We start from the raw sequence: 15798 nt of genomic DNA, 5'->3' as shown, positions 1-15798 counted from the left end.
TCAACGTCTCTATCTACCTTTGCCGGTAGTAGAGTTCCCGACGCGTGTGCTATCAGTTTCACAGAGCTGTCGGCAATTTTATGCAGGATACACGCGCCGATTTAATATGAGCTCGCATCATTGTTACAATAATGTCTAAATCTGAGTTTTAGTTGGATAGAAACAGTTCCGATGTGAACACATCTTTTTACATTTCGAGCGCTATTATTCATTTCGTGGTCCAGTTCCAAATCTTGCCCTTCCTAAGTAGTTCATTTAAAAATGCGCGCAGTGTGTTCATATTACGAATGAAGGATTGATATTTATTAGCTTTGCAGTGTTATTTTGTCCTGTTCAGGCATATTTTTTATTGCTATGGATCTTTCTGAATCGGGCCGTCTACCATTCTATATTATCTGTCCTACGTATTTTAATTATCAGGGGAGAAATTTGCATTTGGTGTCTTTATGTGTGAAGCCGTACTCATTTCAAGCATCTGTAAAACGTATTTTCTATATGGCTCTATAGATCTTTTTCATTAAAATAGCGTCCAGGTATCCGATGAAAATCCGCTCAACATAGTGTTGATTATCTTTTGAAAAATTGCTCGTGCGACTTTTATCCCGAAAGCTAGGCTATTGGACTTAAATAGTCCCTTGCAGATGGTAATGCACAAAAGTTTTTAGCCTTCTTCCTCAACAGGAATCTGTTGGTACACTACGCTCAGATCTATTTTTGATAATATTTCCCCTCCATTTAGTTTCGTAAAAACTTCCTCGAGGTTGCATAGCGGGTAATGATAATCCTAAAACTGCTGCATTATACCCGGCCGAGAACTCTGTGCAGACTCTGATATAGTTTGATTTTATCTTTACCTCCACAGTAGGGGCATCTCACTAGCTCTAGTCGACTCGGGTCTAAATTCCTACTTTGACGAGTTTGTCCAGTTGTACATCAATTTTTTGTATAAAGGTAAGCGGTTCGCTGCTTTTTTTTGTTGTTGGAAGAGGGGCGGGGGCATTATCTTGTAACTTGAACTATATTTTTGTTCAGAGGCCTAGTTTGTCCAGAAAAAGAAAAGGCATTGGCAAACGATTCATGCATTCTTTAGTTTTTCAGCTACGGCTGTAAGGTTTTCTCCTTTTTGACAAAAATCGCTAATGGGCGGGTCCCAGAGTTCAACATTTTTAATCCAGTCTATTTCCAAAAAGTTATTAGTGTTTGTTTTAAATACAAACATCTTGAGAATCAGTGTTTTCTCTTCAACGTTACCTTAGTGGTAACCTCATCTTCAAATCTTCTTTTTTCTCCAGTTATTGAATGAGCAACGTTCTTGGTTCTCATCATCCCCGGTTTTCCGATTTGGCACTAAATATGGTAGTTTATGATGGACGAATCCGAATCACTGTCAAGCTGGAGTGTTGTGTAGCAGAGCTTCGTATTGGAGACATGTATAACGGGGACTCAAAATAAGATAACGACGATGATGACAATACTGAGGGAGAGACATTTCTAACAGAGCTGTGAAAGATGCGAATTCATTATTGAAGGAATGTGTAATACAGTTCTTTTACATCAGAAGGTGGAGATACTTCACTTATGATGGAGGAGGGGATACATTACTTGGATGGGTTATACCAGAGTTCGTTTATAGATGAATATTAGACCTCTTCAAAATTGACCTTGTTCTTCAAACATATGAAAACTAATATTATTCCCATTCTCCAAGGTCTAAATTAGCTAAATATACCAGTTATTGTGATCTTGGACTTTGGCTATGCCTGCCTCAAGAGCCATGTAATTTTATTGTTGACGTTTTTCAAAAACGCTGCAAAATTTGGGATATTATGTCCTTTTTTTCATTGAAGCTTTCCAGAGGTTGATGCTATAGCATTGAAAGTGATACCAAATGAAAGCTAATAAAATTTTCTTGCATATGGTAGTAAACACATGAACACCTGTGTAAATTTTAACTAATTTTAATGCACAAACATATATATTTTCTATGCTTGGAAAGGATGACATCATATAATACATAACTTTATCTCAAAAATGTTACTCTTAATGCATGTATATAATTTATTATCACTAAGTATGTTTTATCTCTTCATTTCAGATTGTAAGTTAAAGCTGATTTGTTAAGATTTGTGAACTGCTGACAACATGGCATCTGGAAGACAACTACGCTGTGGGAAAGTGGTCAGCGATACAAGTGAACGGGATGAACCAACTGAAAAGAGAAGAAAGGTGGCAACTCCTGCCACAAGGTCATTCAGTGATGTGTATCTCATTGGGCAACCCAGCTCCAGCATCAGGGGCTCTCAACTTCCTACTAATCGCCAGGTGTTCCAGTATTTCCTGCATTTGAGGAATGATAATCCCAACAGTGACAATAGGTCTTTAGCCCATGATACAGTGGATGTCGTTTTGCCATTCTGGAATATGGCAAGGATTAAAACACTAACTAGACCAAATGCAGTCAACCGTTTCATGATCCTCCATGAAAAGTACAGGAAAATTGTTAAAAACAAGGGAAGAAATAACAAAACAGAGGAAGAAAAACGAGCTAACTTTCTGAAGGACTTAGACAAGTTATTTAATATTGGAGCAAAGGATGTTGTGAGGAGATAAGAAGCAACAGGCTGCTCACAAAGGAGACCAAGGAAGAGGACGTCAATTTCTACTTGGACCAACAGACCACTCGCCTGGCACACATGTCAGGTCATGATAAGGCGTTTGAGAAGAAGTCTAGAGAGAAAAGCTTCCGAGAAGAAAGAGAAGAGAGAATGTTATCATCAGTGACTGCTGCAGCAGCAGAAGTTGGGAAAATTTCAAGTGATGAAGACCCAGAGAACAGTCAAGGCTCTAGTACTAGTGATGGTTTAGAATACACTGAGACAACACTAAGCTGTTCATCAAAACCAAGTACGATAACCTTACACTTTCCACACTCAGTTATGACCAGTGAAGAGATTTGTAGCACTACAGATCGGTTGTCACGCTCTGACAACCAGATTACAGCCATGGTGTCTGCAGTGTTAAAGGCAGGATGCGCAGATCTTGATGACTTTGTTACATCAGCCTCTACAACAAGACGAAATAGGATAAACACTCGTCATAACTTGTGCCAAAGTTACATGAATAACTTCAAGGAAAGTCCGCCAGATTACTGCACACTACACTGGGATAGAAAACTTCTACGGGATGTTCTTGGTGAAAGATACCCAGTAAAAAGTCTTGCAGTGCTCGTCTCTGGTACTCCACAGTATGAAGAAGGGAAGCTGCTTGGTGTGCCCTTCATAGAAAGTTCCACAAGAATACAACAGTGTAATGCTACATTGGAACTGATAGAAGCATGGGGTCTCACAGACAACATTGTAGGCTTGGTATTTGATACCACAGCAAGCAACAGTGGCATCAACAAGGGTGCAGCGAAGCTTATTGAAGAAAAACTAGGCAAAAAGGTATTCTACTTCGCTTGTCGCCATTACATATCAGAGGTAATAATTGGAAGTGTATGGGAGGCTGTGTTCAGCAAGGTCCAGAGTCCTGATAACCCAATGTTCAGCAATGTGAAAGAGAAGTGGGACAAGTTGGTTAAGGACTGCCCAAGAGTTCTGGGCCTAGTTGAACAAGACTTGAAACAGAAGAAGACAAGCACAATTGCAGTCTTAAGCAATTTCCTTGAGGAAGGAAGTCCGAGGGCAGATTACAGAGAGGTGGCAGAGCTGTGCCTGATCCTGCTTGGTGAGGAACCTCCTCGAGGTATCCACTGGGCCAAGCCAGGTGCCATTCACCAAGCCCGCTGGACAGCCAGGAACATTTACTGTATGAAGATGCTACTGTTTTCCAAGGAACTAAAATACAACACGGACACTATCTTCAAGCTGGAGAGGATGAACAAGTTCCTGGCCTTATTCTACACAAGCCACTGGGTGACCACCACATCTGCAGCTGATGCACCTATCCATGACCTCCAGCTTATGAGGAACATGCTGCAATACTAGCAGTATGACTATGAACTGGCAACCTCTGTTCTCAAGAAAATGAACAACCACCGCTGGTATCTGACCCAGGAACTAGTGCCATTCACCTTGTTCAGTTCACATGCCAGCATGACCAAGTCTGCAAAAGAGAAGCTCGCAGTCAAGCTGTCAGAAACAGAGAAACCTGAGAGTTACAGAAAAGGCAAGCCAGTGTTTCCTGTCATCAATGCAGCTACAGTGCTCACAGACCTGGTAGGGCCAGGGCAAACTTTCTGTTTGATGCTCTTCGAGTAAAATGTGACTGGTTCACTACTCCTGCTGACATCTGGGAAGACAATGACAGCTACATGAATGCACAGAAGTTTGTGAGGTCAGTGAAAGTGACCAATGATGTGGCTGAGAGAGGTGTGAAACTAATGAGTGACTAATGAGTGACTTTGCAACTCAGATCACAAGTGACCCAGAGCAAAGAAGCTGCTTACTACAAGTTGTGGAGTACCACAGGAAAAAATTGACAGTTTCAAAAAAGCCACATGTAACAAGTGATAATACATGTATTAGTAGCATCCTATCTGACAGTTTCTTATGCAATATATGTGTCGGTGCAGTGCTACCAAACTGATTTTTTTGTAGTGTCCCAGCTGTTTGTGCATTAAAATTAGTTAAAATTTACACAGGGGTTCATGTGTTTACTACCATATGCAAGAAAATTTTATTAGCTTTCATTTGGTACCACTTTCAATGCTATAGCATCAACCTCTGGAAAGCTACAATGAAAGAAAGGACATAATATCCCATATTTTGCAGCGTTTTTGAAAAACGTCAATAATAAAATTACATGGCTCTTGAGGCAGGTATAGCCAAGGTCCAAGATCACAATAACTGGTATATTTAGCTAATTTAGACCTTGGAAAATGGGAATAATATCAGTTTCCATATGTTTGAAGAAAAAGGTCAATTTTGAAGAGGTCTAATGAATATACAAAACACATTTACCTTTCGGTTGTTCGTGATTTTTGGAATATGATATTTCGTTCTGTAACGATTACGTACATCATGCAGACTTTTCTGTATTTTCTCTACTTTTAATTGCCGCGATAAGTGCAAATTTGAATAAGCACCCCAAATTCATTTTATTTCAATTTGTGTATGAATATGTCAGCCATTTTGATATTTTGTTAATAGTTGAAAAAATTGGGAACAAAATTACATTAACAGCATTTAGTTATATAGCAATTTAGTTCAGTTACGATGCCGTAATTAATACGTTAATTAATAAGTTAATTTGGCAGACGTTTCGGAAATTGTTCCCTCCTCTCTAAATTCCAGAATTTACATTTTTTTTTTCTTTTTTCACTCATCGAATTCGAAAATATTTTTCAGATTAAAACAAAAAAATTGAAACTTTTTTATGACTTTTATCGTCCGGGATGACATTCAGCATGAAAGATAGCATATTAGTAATGCTCTATTTTAGCGTCGGAAAAATGCATGACTAAATATTATTTATATCAAATGCGATATTAGACACGTTGAATTGTCGAATATTTTTACTCATAACAAAAAAAAAAACATGTTTTTATGCAATTATCCAAATTAAACTTTGTATTTAATATTTTGTTTGAATTAAATATTTTGAAACTTTTTTTCCCGGCGTTAAAATAGGACATTACTGTGATATTCATTTTCAGCATACTCGGACACTAGTAACAGTCGTCATCGTGTTGGAAACAACGTAAAACTTTACCCTAACCCCTTTCTTAGACCCCAATATTCACTGGTCACGTGAGAGATGGCCACAAAGTAGGTGTTCAATTTAGTAGAACATTATAATTGAAAACTGACCCCGGACGCTAAAAGTTATAAAAAAAGTTTCCCAATGTTTTGTTTTAATCTGAATTAAAAAAAAACAAAACAATGTGTTATGTGTTGAATTTTCATTTTTAATCAATTCTTGTTAGGTTTAAACGGTACAAAAAGAATTTGCTTACAAATTGTTTTAAATTCGTTATTTGTCTTATTTTATTTTTTGTTCAATAATGTGTTTTAAAAATTTTCAACTCTCCTAAAATTTACACGGGTACAGCTAGTATACATTATTTGTGGGAATGAGTTAGATTTCAAAATATTACGGATCCAATTAGCGACGACTTCTGAACAATGAACAGAACAAGACCTATTTAACTTTTGATGTATTTTCCTATATTCAGTAAAAAAATGAATAAAAAAGATGGCTGCGAATGAAAATAGTACACACAACTGGAAATGCAAGAATGCAGGAACGAACCTACATAAATTATGAAGGCAAACTATCCAAGTTGAATAAAAATTAAAAAAAAAAAAACACTGGAAGGATAATCTCGTGAACTTGAGAAAACTGCAAGAAATCTTATAACTGCATCCAGAAAGAAAGAGTTAAAATTGTTGCAGAAAAATGATTATTTATTTCTTATTGATTGACATATAAAACTGCCAAATGTCGTATATACTTTTTTAAAAGAACGGCATGTTCACCCCCTTTTTTCGATCTTCAGTTTATTGAGAGTTGTGTGCGCTGAGAGTGGAGATTACCTCAATAAGATGATGAAATATTTATCTGAGACTTGTATGTGCTCTTTGACCTTCTCATTGACGTTCACACTTTAAAAAGTGTGTAACTTCGGTAGCATTGCTAACATTTCAGAAGTGGATACATGGCGATATATAATACTAGCATTTCAGCCCGGCGTTTCCCGGGTGTTTGGATGTGTATGTTGAGCAAAAAAAAAAAAAAGTGGTAGTAGGAAGGCAGGCTCGAACCCGTACCGCAAAGGAGGAAAAGAACGGGGTAAAACCTAACGTTTATGTTGTTACGACCATCACCAAACCGGAAGCGACGTTTTTTAAAATTAAGGCTAGACAATCTAAACGAGAGGATAACTTACAAAAATATCGGCGAAAAAAGTGACCTCCCTCTGTTGAAATGTGCCTAGTTGAAGGGGAAGATATTAATGTTTTTAGGCAATTTTTCGATATTTGTCGCAAAAAAGGTCGAACTTTAAAACCATACTGAACTTCGTAATATCCGTCGCCTCTATTGAAAGTTTAAGGCAGACATGCAAACAGACATACATACATATTTATATATTGGTAACTAAAAATTTTCGACCCAAACTGATGGAAAAGCTTGCCTTATCTCTGAATACACTTTATGTAAAATTTAAAATATTTAGACCAGAAATTGTCTAATTTGGAAGAGACTGCAGAGGTCAATTTTTTTTTAAATTTTGACCCCTATTATGACCCCTTAAATTTATTGTTTCGGGCTCAAATCAAGTTATTAAGTTAGATCCATGTCCAAGGAACCTATATCTAAAATTTCAAGTGCGTAAACCCAAAATAATCGGAGGAGTTTGGTACAATTCTCAAAGGGCAAATCGTTGAATTTTGACCCCTTAATCGCCACATTTCTGGCCAAAAACCGATCACATCGATTTCCCAAATCTCAGTAACCTGTATATCAAATTTCGATCTGTAGACTAAAAATTGACAGAGTAACTGCGTAGGGAAATGTACACAGACACACAGACACACAGACACACAGACACGTTCACTTATATATATATATATATATATATATATATATATATATATGTGTGTGTGTGTGTGTGTGTGTACATGGAATAGATACATTGAGAGCATTGCCAAGGCTTCTGCGAAGACGGTGAGCTCTCTATACCGTGCTAGAGAACTACTTACGCCTGAAAATATCTTGCACATCTATAAGGCCTCCATTCGCTAATATATAGAGTACGGTTATCAAATTTGGGCCTGTGCATCTACTACTTGTTTCTCACTCCTGGACAGGGTTCAAAAGAGAGTCCCCAACTTGATAGTCACGAACTGTCATCTAGGCTTCAGCTTCTGTCCCATCGACGAAAGGTTTCATCCCTCTGCCTGCTCTACAAGTACTTTAATGGTGAATGCTTTGAGGAACTATAAACACTTGTAATCCCTAAACGTAAATACCACCAACAAACCCGGCAGGCAGCTAAGTCCCACCCCTACACAGTAGAGATCCCTAGCTGTAAGGAAATCTTCTATTTTAATAGTTTTTACCCAGAACTGCTAGACTTTGGAACTCCCTTCCGGGGCTGCTTTCCCAACTGTACTGACATGCAGAAGTTCAACAGACAACAGTAAACAGACATCTTGCTGCTCATCTCTCTTCATAATATCTCTGCAACTTAAGCCTCCTATTTCAAAGTGGCACTGAGCCTTGTTTGTGGTGAAAATTAAAAAAAAGAAAAAAAAAGAAAAAAAGAACTAAGCTAAAGCAGATAACGATTTAGTCTTCAGAAATAGAACATCTATGAATATACTTTTTATTCGTCAGAATACATTCTCACGGGATTGCTTGCCTGCACACTACAACGTGCTTTATGTCAATTTGATTCATCGTTTTTAATTCTCCTCTCAAAGTATTATTGCCCACTCAATTGACCACCTACTCATCTTAATATATGTTATCCTTGAATTGCTTTTGGTGTTGATAAATGTTGAGTCATTAATAAAGACACATAGTCAGACAAAGACGCATATATTTATGTAGATACACAGATAGATATAGATATATAAATGACATACGCAACTATTCTATTGATTCATTATTGTTAACACGGAATTATTTATGTTTCAAAAGGATTAAAAAAAGATCTATGTAAAACATGCAAGCTTATTCAGAGGGAAACATCGAAGTTCAAATTGTATTCATTTTTATTTTTAAGAAAAATCGAAAAATGGAAAGCAGAGAACAAAATGAAGCAATAGTATTGCTTCGTGTGATCGTTTATTCGAATCTGAATGGATGAAAAAAAAAACGATATATTTCTTGAGAGAAATTGGTTCATTGAAATTCTCTATCAGTTTTTTCTTATAGAATAAGATAATCGGAACGCATGCGAACAAAAGACCCTCCTATGTAAATACCCTAGTGTGCACGCCAATGTAGTGCTGAATACTGTTTGGCATATATATATATATATATATATATATTATATATATTTGTGTGTGTGTTTGTGTTTGCGTTTGTGTGTGTGTGTGTGGTCGTATAAATAAATATAAATATATATATACATATATATTCGCATATAAATATATGTATATGTGATCGCATATAAATATAACACACACACACACCTATATAAACTTATATTACTGCGAGTGAACAGAGCTGAAATTGTTAAATAGAAGATGTATATATCTATCTATATATGTGTGTGTGTGTGTGTGTTTGTGTGTGTGTGTGCGTGTGCGTGCGGCATAGCTTCGATCGAACAGTTTTAGCTACGTTCACTCGAAATAATATATATATATATATATCATATCTATATACGACCACAATAGCACATATATACAAAAACTCGCATATATGTGTATATATTAAGGTGTTGAACATGGATGCAGTAACATCTCGATCGATCTTTGTCTTTTCATATCTTTTCTTTTGATGCACCGTTTGAATGTGTTCTATTATTGTTGTCCGTATAAATTCTCTTGAAATCTATTCTCATCATTTATCTTTCTCAAGCATTCTTCATGACTTTCGCGCACACACACGCATACACACCACAGACATACTCACGCAAATATGTGTGTGCGTGTGTGTGTGTGAGTGTGTACAGGATCGACGGTTTAATGATCATCTTATAATAAGGCGACGTCTGCATTTAAGTATTCCTGATCTAATTTGCAAATTTAAAAGTGTCCTGACATGATATTTGAATATTCTTAATTTTAAAATGAGCCTCATTGTTTTTTTTTCTTCAAAAGTTAGTCAACGCTTATCAAGGCCTGAAGGCCAGTAATGAAGAAGAGTTAATGATTGTAAGACAATAGTATGGTGGTATTAGACTTTAACGCAACTCCTAGGAACAAAGTCTATTTTCTAGAACTCTACGGATGTAGAATTCTTTAATACGGCATGCTTTCCATCTGAGTATGATACCGTCGTCTTCAGGTCTAATGTAAAAAGGTTCAATGAATATTTAAAAATATTTATTAAACAGATATTAGAGACCCCCTATCACTATTGCAAGTGGAAGTATTTACGCAACTTAAAACGTGTCTTTGTTGGCAGTTATTTGTGTGTAGCTAATTTTAGTTTCGTAAATTATGCTTTAAATGATTTCGATAAGCTAATGAATCTAAGAAAATTTTAGGCATTTATTATTATAGATATTTTATAAATAATTTCCCCTATAGAGGTTTGTTTAACTTCTTGTTTTTAATTTGAACCTAAATACGAAACAATGGAAATGTATAAATAATATTTTTCAATAATCAAATATGGCGGCATAAGGCTAATTCTCTGTGTTTTGAATTTATTCGCTTTTCTTTTGAGTGAGTGTCTATAAAGACTGCAATAAGTGTTTTTATTCTTATGTTTCTTTGTACTTTAAATATCTCCATTTTTTATGACAGTTGTGTTTTACCAAATCCTTTTTAGTACAAAAAAACCAACAAATTAATAAAAAATAACATTAAATTCGACACATCTTTGTCAACGAGAAAAAAAATTATTTATCCCATAGCATAGAAACCGGAGTTCCGGAAGCAATGAACTCATTGAAGACCAATTCGACATCATCTCGGCTTTTGAAGTATTTTTCGAGTAGGAAGTTGTCGAGATGCTTGAAAAAGTGATAATTGGTGGGTGAGAAGTCCCGTGAATATGGCGGATGAGGCAGAGTCTCGTAGCCTTATTTGTTCAGCTTTTGCAAGATCACTTAAGCAACATGCTGGCGAGCGTTGTCATGAAGGAAAAATGGCGTCTTCATATTTATCAATCTCAGGCACATACGTTGGAGCTTCTGATGCATTTCGGCAATTAGTGGGCAGTACTTCTCCGCCGTAATCGTTTCGCCTGGATTCAAGAAGCTGTGATAGACGAGACCGGCTGCAGACTACGAAACAGTCACCATAACTATTTTGGGTGCAATATCGGCTTCGGGAAATGCTATGGAGCTTCCCTGGCATCCAACCACTGCGCCGAACGTCGTCGGTTGTTGTAGACGGTCCACTTCTCATCACACGTCACAATCTGTTCGAGAAATGGATCGTTTTTGTTGCCAAGAAGGAGCGTAGAGGACGTTTCAAAATGACGCTGTTTTTTATTATCGTTCAATTCATGCGGCACCCATTTATCGAACATTTTGATTTCCCTATTTGTTTTAAATAGCAAACAATTCTTGAGTTTTCGCCCTCGTGTCCAACAGCAACTTCTCGTGTGGGTCTGCGAGTATCTGCTTCAATTAAGGCTTTCAAATGTTCATTATCAATTGCCGTCGGTGGCTGCAGCCGTCTTCATTTTCGATGCTCTCGTCACCATTGCAAAATTTCTTGAACCACTCTTGTGTCATAAGTTCGTTAGTGGTTCCTAGGCCAAACGTATCACTGATATCCGCGCTTTCTCGGCAGCTTTTCAGCCTAGTTTAAACTGGAACAAGAAAATCGTGCAAATTTGAATTTTGTCTTTGCTGTCAAAAAGACTAAAAAAATGAATAAAAGAGATTGAGAACAGTAACGAATAACACGATTGGAAAGATCGCAAAACACGCTTCAAAATGATATATATATATATATATATATATATATATATATATATATATATATATATATATATATATATATATATCAAGGAATTAATTCAGAAATCATATATAAAGGTAACATATCTGAGAAAACGATATTGTTTTTGCACTAACCTAATAATATTGTTCTATACAGTTCAATAGCCATAATAAAATCGCACAAATTTTATTTACTCATTCAATGCTTCAGGATGAAATTATCTGTTTTCTCCCTGTTTTTCAGATGTTTCCTTTATATGTAACGTTTAGCTGGCTTAGTTTTTCCGTGAAGAACCACTGTACGTCAGAATTACTACGAGTTCCTTTCTCCACATTTACAGCAATAATCATATATATTTTCATAATGACATTCGAAAACGAGGCTACATAAAAGAGAAGTCACTCTCATATTGTTGCCCATGGTTGTTCGATTGACATTTTAAAGGCCGTATTTAGTGAATTTAGCATCCTTTGAAGCAGTTTGCCATACAAGAATTATATGTCGTCTCATTCAAAGCGGAATATATAGATTAACTAAGAAGGAACAGAAAGAATATTGTATAGATAATTATGATATCGATGAAAATATTGCATGCATTTAAGAAATAAGGACAAATATAATACGAATAAATAACACAGCAAAATGATTAATAAGGATGTGTTTATTAATAAGTATGTAAATTAAACATACATTCGTCTTTATTTTGATGTTAGTAGATTAAATCATCTGCGAGCACCAATCACATGGACCTTTGTGTAGAACTGCCGACTATCAACTCGATAGTTGTAGGTTCAATCCCCAGCAAGGGAAATATGCTAATCTATTTTCACTGATGAGTTGTAGTATAACGAAACAGTACTGTATGTGGATGACTATATATATATATATATATATATATATATAGTACGTTATTCACTCACATAAAATTAATATACAAAGGTATAGATTTATGCGTAAACTTTAAGTATTTACTTCAAAAGTGCTCAATACGTAGGTAGAGCTAGTTAGTAATTTATAAAATATATATGTCGATTAAGCTACACTGAATATTCCGCGTTTCATCCACTCTAGGACTCTTCAGGCTTATGCACGAATTCTGTGGTTGTTTATCGTTTTTAAATGCCCTCTTCTATTGAGATTTTAGTTAGCCAATCAGCTTTCTAGTATCTACCGCGCTCTTCCTATCAGCCAATGAGCATGCATTTATCGGACACATGCCTATTTGTCCTCTGGTTGATCTGTTCCTTTGTGTGTGCTCTATTTAGTTTCTTGATCTGTTTTAAAACTAGGTTAGTGTTTTTTTTTATTGTTAGTCTATATATATATATATATATATATATATATATATATATATATGTGTGTGTGTGTACATTGATTAATATCGGGGAAAAACACGACCCCTTATCAAAAAGGAATAACAAATTTATTCAAGACAGCAATGTGCCTTGTTTGGGGATATAGGTCATGATCGCAGTAAGATGTGACTAGTTAAACCGTAGGTAGTTGGCGTAATTTTATTTTATTTATTTATTTTTTGTTATAAATATTCATTAGCTATATATATATATATATATATATATATATATATATATATATATATGTATATATACTCTTGTTTAATTTTAATTTATTATTATTATTATTATTATTGTTTCATACTAGCAATGCAGCTAAGATTTTTCTTTTTTATTATAGTATCGCAGTAAAATCCACGTAACCAATGGTGTAACGGAGATAACTGTGTTTAACTTTATTTGATCTTTTTCATTATTAATCTTTTTATATTAGTTTTTCTAAATATATTTTTTATAATTGTTTTTTATGTTTACACACATACAGAGATTTCACGCATGCGCAACAAGTGCACTAACACACCCGACACCACGTTAAGGCAGCACCTAACCCAGAAACACTCACCACATACACCCGACGATTGCTCCCTATCCAACTGCCCCATCCCTAATATCAAGAGAACCCATAGTACCAGCAATATACAACTCATAAAAGATTAAAAATATATAAATAGAAGTATATATAATCTAAACAAATAAATATAAAAATGACCACACACAGTAACATACGCATACACTATAAGGTATATAGAAAATAAAACATCCACGTGATGTATTACGTAAACTTAGAGATTAGATTATATTCCGAACATTGAGTTAGCAGATAGATAATAAGATGCATATATTAATACACACACATGGACAAAATGCATATATATATATATATATATATATATATATATATATATATATATATAAACATTTTAGATGTCCTATATATAGACACCAGAATATATTACCCTATGAATTAATAACACTAACCGCATTCATATATAAGAATCAGTTTTTAGATCACCTCATATTATAAAAAACAGTAAGAATAGATAATTAAAACTTAAAATAAAAAAGGCAATGGAAACATGAAAGTGAATGATTGATCAAGTTAACAAGTAATAAATACGACGAACGAAACACGGGAAAAAGTAAATATCAATATACATAAAAAAGAAGGAATGTTATAGCCACAAAGTATATAAAAGAAAAAAAGCATAACATTTAAACTCAGTTAGCCCCCTCCCACACTAACGCAAATAAAAAATAGAAAATTAAAACACAAATTAGAGAAATATATGAAAATATATTTATAACAAGTCAGTAAAATTAAACAAAGGTAAAAAACATAAAGCTAAACAGAGTTATCTCCCTTATACCATAATTTTCCCGGGGTTTACCGGGACACTATAAAAATAAATACATATCTATATACATAAACAAAGAAAGAATATTATAGCCACAAAATAAAACTGAAAAAATACATGAAATTAAGCCCAGTTAGCCCTCTTAAGCACCAATAAAAATAATAATAAAAACAAAAAGAAAAACATAAAAAAACAACAAAAATATATTTATAACGAACTAGTATAAAAAACATAATAATAAAAAAGATTAAGCACAGTTATCTTCCTTACACCATAGGCCACGTAAATTTTACTGCGATACTATAATAAGAAAGAAAAAAATCTTAGCTGCGTCGGTAGTTTGAAATAATAATAATAATAATAATAATAATAATAATAATAATAATAATTAAATAAGATTATAATATATACTAGCAGAAGTATCCGTCGTTGACTGTGTTAAAAACAGCCTGCAGAAAATTGACTCTGGTTTATGAAAGTATGATAGGTTATGAAAAGGAAGGGATGTAAAGAGATAGCTTCGAATTTGGGGATAAATTGATAACCCCCATAATTTATTATGCCATACCTGTTCACAGTGAAACACTTATCACAAGATTCTGTGGATCTATACTAAAAAAACTTGTTAAACTTTGTGACATATTTCCATTCTATGGAGGTCAGGTGCGAACGTACACCCCATAATTTTATTATACCATATTTTTTCAAACTGAAACATAATTATAAAAATATACATACGCAGATAGATATGAAAAGTCATTATTAAAGTTTGTGCCTATTTCCATTCTATGGAGGCTAGGCGCGAACGCAGACCCCACAATTTTATTATACCATTCCTATTTAAGTTGAAACATATTTATCAAAGTATTATTATGGAAATCTATATCAAAAACACTTGTAAACTTTTTATTTTAATTTTTAAATGTTTTATTTCCATACTTTGTGGACCAGGCGTGAACGCAGACCCCAGAATTTTAATGAACCACCGTTCTGCCAGATCAAACATACACATTTCTCTGTCTCGATACATCTTCTATCACTATATGTAATCAATTTTTATAAATAGTCAACAATATAGGAGCCTATTCGACACAGACACACACATACATTCAGTTTTATATTATGTTATATATATATATATATATATATATATATATATATATATATATATATATATATATATATATATAGCCAATAAACGTTTATAACAAAGAAAATAAATAAATAATATAAAATTACTACCAGCTACCTACGGTTAAACTAGTCACATCTTACTCCAGTTCTGACCTCTATCCCCAAACAAGGCACATCGCCATCTTGAATATACTTTTTCTTTCTTTTTGATAAGGGGGGTTGTTTTTCTCCCGAAATTAATAAAAGTTCCATACCACCAACGGACTTTATATACACTGGTCGTAACAACGACTGGGTTGAAAAGTAATTATACAATGAGGTGAGGAAGGATAGATGAATAAACAGTTAGACATTTCTCTACTGAAACATACCCGTCTA

This window comes from Euprymna scolopes, chromosome 11 (assembly GCF_053919585.1).
Source record: "Euprymna scolopes isolate OS-2025 chromosome 11, ASM5391958v1, whole genome shotgun sequence".
In the NCBI taxonomy this organism is placed as follows: Eukaryota; Metazoa; Mollusca; class Cephalopoda; order Sepiida; family Sepiolidae; genus Euprymna; species Euprymna scolopes.
The sequence above is the reverse complement of the archived record's forward strand: the minus strand, read 5'-3'. Positions refer to the sequence as shown.